Genomic DNA, 5,303 nt, shown 5'->3' with positions numbered 1-5,303 from the left:
GATGGAGCAGGTCCGCACCGGGGTCCCCGAGACCCGGAGCCCGAGGGCATGAAGCGGGCCGGCCGACCCCTGGCTGGCTTGTGTCTCGCCCTGGGCTCCCCAGAGCACAGAGCCCAGGAAGAGGCTTACGTACCGGCACTTTCGGAGGACTGGGACCCCCACGGGCGCCCAGACCCGGCGGCTTCGAACAACGCCCGCTCTTCTCTTGTGGTCAGGAGGGCAGAAGCAGTCTTTCCGGCCAAACCCAGGGGTCTGCGGGGCCGCACTCCCTCTGGAGGAGCCGATCTCCTGGCCTTTTCCAACCTCGAGGGCCACATTCCCTGTACTTCCTGGACTCCTGGCCCAGCATCCCGCCTCGCTCCCCGAATTTCCTCCTCCTACAACCGAATCTCCCTCCGCCTCACTCCAGAGAGGACCCCTGGGCTTGCGCTCAGGGCCACTGCGGTCATGTAGGGTCACCTCCCATCCCAAGACCCTAAACCCAGCCCTATCTGTGAAACCCTGTTTGCCTTTCCAGGAGCAGGACCTGGGTGGGGCGGGGCGGTCATGCGGTCCAGGGGGCGGGGCTGTTATGCGGTGTGTCAGGGGGCCAAGAGGTGACGCATCGCCTGCAGCCTGTGCAGGAGGCCAGCCGCTTGGCTGGGAGGGGGCACCGCCGGGGTGGGGGGGAGAGGAAGCACATTTCTGTGACCCCACCCGCTTCGGTCAAAGGTGCGCCCGTGGGGTGTGCACATGGCCCCACTTCTAGGTTGTGCCCAAGTGCATTCTGAGCTCGGGGACGTGGGAACAGACGAGGCCTTCAGGCTGTGGACTGGGGGCAGGCCCTGCTGACCTGCACAGCCTGGGGGTTGCCCGCCTGAGCAGGGCTGGGAGAAGCACAGGCCCAGGGGGCTGCAGGCGGTGCCCGAGAGGGGTCCCCAGCAGGTGCCCAGCTCCGTCCTCAGGTGTGAGAACAGTCTGGACAGAGGGAGCACATGTGAACTGAAGCGGGAGGTTGGCAGTTAAACCCCGGAACCCACACCCTCCCCCCGCCATGCCCTCCGACCTCTCGCCCCACCTTCTGACAGGGCAGCCGTGCTGGGCCATCTAATAAGTGGGGAGGCAGCACCCCCACGCCCTCTCCCCACCATATATGGGGGCTCTAGTTGTGACTCCAATTATTGACCCCACACCATCACTTTTAGCTTGAAGGAAGAGAGCTGTTTTGTTTGGCTCTGTTTTCAATTGGCATTAAGGTCTCCTGTGGGCCCACCCGGCCCTGAACCCCCCGCCCTGAACCCCCCGCCCTGAACCCCGGCCCGGACCCCGGTCCTAAACTCTGGCCCTGACCCTGACCCTGACCCTAGCTGAACCCTGGCCCTGACCCTGAGCCCTGGCCCTCACCCTGAACCTCGGCCCAGACCCCGGCCCTGACCCCAGCTGAACCTTGGCCCTGAACCCTGGCCCTGACCCTGGTCCTGAACTCCGGCCCTGAACCCCAGCCTGGACCCTGGCCCTGAACCCTGGCACTGACCCTGGCCCTGATCCCGCCTGAAGCCCGGCCCTGACCCCAGCCCTGATCCCGGCCAGACCTTGGCCCAGGCCCCTCCAAAGCCCAACACAAACCATGAACTCGGCTGCCCCCTCACAGGTCACAAGAGCCCAGAGTCGCGAGCCTGCTCGCCTTCTCTGCTCAGGGTCGCAGTGCTGCTGGGGGAGGACCGCAGGCTGAGCCGAGGGCTGGCCTTGGGCACTCCAGGCTGCTCACCTCCCACCCTGCCCTTCCTGCTCCCAGAGGCTGCTCCAAAGACAACGCCTTGACCAGTGCCATGGCTGAGAACACCTGCACCGTCCGCGTGACTGAGCCCAGGTGAGGCCTCCGCATACACCATCACCATGTGGGGTGTGGATCAGAGACCCACTCGTCCGGCGGCTGCCTGAGATCAAACCTGTCCCCCGCCAGCCTGGAGGGATGTCACTGTCTTCCGTCTCTCCCTGCCCTCCACTAACGGGGTTGGTTATAGATCACACCCAAGGGGCCTGCACCCTCGACCCTCAGGTCTGGCCAATAGAGGGGGAGCCCTAGGAAAAGGGGCAAGTGCCCCATCAGGAAGAGCGTGGGCGGGGTCATCTGAATGACCTCGGAGGGCTTGCGGGCTCCTGGGAGGAGCTGAGCCCGTGAGTGCATTTCAGGGAGACGCAGGTGCTCCCGCCCTACAGGTGGGAGGTCCAGGGCACCTGCCTCTTGGGGCTTCCCCGCTGACCCTGGGGACCAGGAGAGAGGCTGGGCCCCGAAGAGGGCTCCCGACCCAGCCTGCCCCCGTGTCCTTCCCAGGTGCTTCCATCCCCAGTCCTGCCCTGCCCCCTGCCCCGTGTCCTCACCCCGACCCCTCCCTCCTGCACCTCTGCTCTCCGCTGACTCCTCTGGCGGCCCGGGGATCCCAGTGAGACTGTGCCCCAACCCCTCCCATCTGGAGGTGCAGGCCGGCTCTGGCTGCCCAAGTGAGGGCATCTGGCACCATCAGAAAGTTCCACAGAGGGACAGCTGACCTGACCTTCTGGCCTTGACCTTGGCCTTGACCATGACCTTGGTCCAAGTCCCAGTCCTGCTGCACTCACCCCAGGTAACCCCTCCACTCTGCCTCAGACACACCCAGAGGGCGCCCCCAGACCCGGGCTGGGCCCCAAACACAATCACCCCCCAGCTGGTTAACGTGAGCTCCTGGTTTAAGCAGGAAGACGGACAGAGCACCCCCTTCAGACTTCAGCTCCCACGTGTGGGTCTGGGGTCTGCCTCCAGGCTCCGTCACTCGCCAGCTCACTGGTCAGGGTAATGTTCTAAGAGGCAACGCTGTGGGCCTCAGTTTCCCTTTCTCACCTCACAGGGACGTCCTAAGGGGGACCGCAGACCCTTTGCGGGCTGTGGAGTGACGGACCGTTTCCCAATTTCTTTATCCCAGAATTGGGGGCTCCCCGGGGCCACCAACCACCTCTCCCCGGCCAGGAAGGGCAGTTCCCCCGACACCGCGGGCTCGGGGCGTGCGACGTCCTTACACAGGGCTCTGCGAGCCCCGCCCGCTACTGCGACCTACTTTCCTTCCCGGCCCCGTAAAAGTGAGTTTGCTCTGTGCTGACGCACTCGTCTCTTTATTAGGGCAAACCGGGCCCTGGGAGGCAGCGTTGCAGGCCACGGCTGGCAAGGTTGCCATGGAAATTATCCACTTTCACTGAATTATTCATTTATGCAGTCCAGCTAGGACGTCCCCCAGGCTCACGGCTGTGACAGACAGACCCTCGGACGGACAGGCGTGTGGCAGAGAACGAGGGTGGGGGCCCCCAGCGCCTGCCCTGGGCTGCGGGGACTCGATCCACAGTGATTTCCTGCCCAGACTCGGACTCCAGACCCTGAGGGGACAAGCCTCCTCCCCCCGACCCCATTTCAAAACCCAGAGATGGCCATCAGACAACTCAATCGGAAAAAGATCAATCGGAAAAATCAGCCCGGAATCATGCTCACCACAACGTTACCGGGGTTGTTTCTGGGTAATAATATTTTGGGCAATCTTTTTTGAGTTTACTTATTTTGAGAGACAGAGAGACGGGGTGGGGGGAAGAGGGGGGAGAGAGAGAGAGAGAGAGGGAGAGAGGGAGGGAGAAAGGGAGGGAGAGCGCATATGCAGAAGCAGGGAAGGGGCAGAGAAAAGGAGAGACACAATCCCAGAAGCCTCTGCACCATCATCACAGAGCCTGCCGTGGGGCTCGAACTCCCGCACCCAAGATCGCAACCTGAGCTGAGACCAAGAGTCGGACGCCCAACCGACCGAGCCCCCCAGGCGCCCCCTTGTCTGGGTAGTCTTCGTGCCTTTTGCCCTTGACGTATTTTTATTTTGTTTGAATTCCCTAAAATGAGCACACGTCAGCATCATCTGAGCCGGGGGCAGGGGAAGGCACTTTCGTCGAGTGTCACAATGTCCTCTGTGGCACAGGTGGCAGCCCCCGCTGTGTGCACACCTCCCTGGACACCACGCAGGCAGCACCCGACCCCACCCCCTACCCCTCCCGCCTGCGGCCTCACGGACGCTGGCAGGCGGCCAACCCCAGACCTGCCCGGAGCCCAGAAGCTCGATCGGAGCTCACTCGACACCCCCGCCCCCCCGCCCCGGCTGCTCTCAGGCACCCACAGGCCGACCGCAGTGCGGGCCCCGATGCACCCTCCCCTCCAGTTCCCGAGAAGCCCCTGAACTGACCAGCAGAGAACAAGTGAACACACGGAGCAGGGCTCATCCGCGCCTGGCACCTGGAGAGCGGAGCCCCCGCCCCTGCGGCAGGGTGCAGGCCCGGAGGGCACTCCGGCAGCAGCGGACGAGGAGGAAGCAGCCCCAGAGAGCACCGCGAGTCTCCAACAACGTGGCCTTGACGGGAGCGCTGGGCATCGCTGATGTTACCAGCGTCCAGGGCCCGCTCTCTTGCCGAAGTGTCAGGAGATCGGTAAAGATGGGCCAAGTTGCTTCTGTTGCCCGGAAACTCATAAAAAAGAGAGTCAACCATGGTCAAGAAGGGAGCGTGCAGGCCCAGTTACTGGGTGTGCGCGCTGGGACGTAGGTGGGCCGGGCGGAGAGGTTTCGGACTCCACCTCCGCCCCGTCCCCAGCCTGGCCCTGACTGTTGCCCAGAGACCTGTGAGGGGCTAATACGAATCACGTGACAGGCAGAGGTTTTAAGTCTATCCCCGGCGGTGCCCGGTCCTGAGCCGTCCGCAGTGGGCGCTCGGTGCCCTTCCGTTGAATCCAGCTCTCGCCGAACGACTTCTTTTTTTTTTTTTTTTTTTTTTTTTTTTTTTTAATTTTTTTTTTCAACGTTTATTTATTTTTGGGACAGAGAGAGACCGAGCATGAACGGGGGAGGGGCAGAGAGAGAGGGAGACACAGAATCGGAAACAGGCTCCAGGCTCTGAGCCATCAGCCCAGAGCCTGACGCGGGGCTCGAACTCACGGACCGCGAGATCGTGACCTGGCTGAAGTCGGACGCTCAACCGACTGCGCCACCCAGGCGCCCCCGAACGACTTCTTTTTAAAATCACCGCTTAGGGGCGCCTGGGTGGTGCAGTCGGTTGAGTGTCTGACTTCAGCCACGTCACGATCTCGCGGTTCATGGGTTCGAGCCCCGCGTCGGGCTCTGGGCTGACAGCTCAGAGCCTGGAGCCTGCTTTGGATTCTGTGTCTCCCTCTCTCTCTGCCCCAACCCCACTCGCACTCTGTCTCTCTGCCTGTCTGTCTGTCTGCCTCTCTCTCTCAAAAATAAACATTAAAAAATGGTTTTTTTTTT

The 5,303-nt window shown here is 62.7% G+C and overlaps 1 long non-coding RNA gene across 1 annotated transcript; it reads left to right on the top strand.

Moving 5' to 3' along the window:
- Nucleotides 1–1,542: 1,542 nt before the first annotated feature.
- LOC147573955 (uncharacterized) lies at nt 1,543–3,561 on the top strand. The gene is made up of 3 exons (XR_015243671.1): nt 1,543–2,603; nt 2,940–3,093; nt 3,228–3,561. It is a non-coding gene; the product is annotated as an uncharacterized LOC147573955 (long non-coding RNA).
- The last annotated feature ends 1,742 nt before the right edge of the window (nt 3,562–5,303 follow it).

The sequence above is a fragment of the Puma concolor genome, chromosome E1 (assembly GCF_028749965.1).
Source record: "Puma concolor isolate L17-30 chromosome E1, mPumCon1.1.hap2, whole genome shotgun sequence".
NCBI lineage: Eukaryota > Metazoa > Chordata > Mammalia > Carnivora > Felidae > Puma > Puma concolor.
Note: the sequence above shows the minus strand (reverse complement) of the source record. Positions and strands in the feature narration are given on the sequence as shown.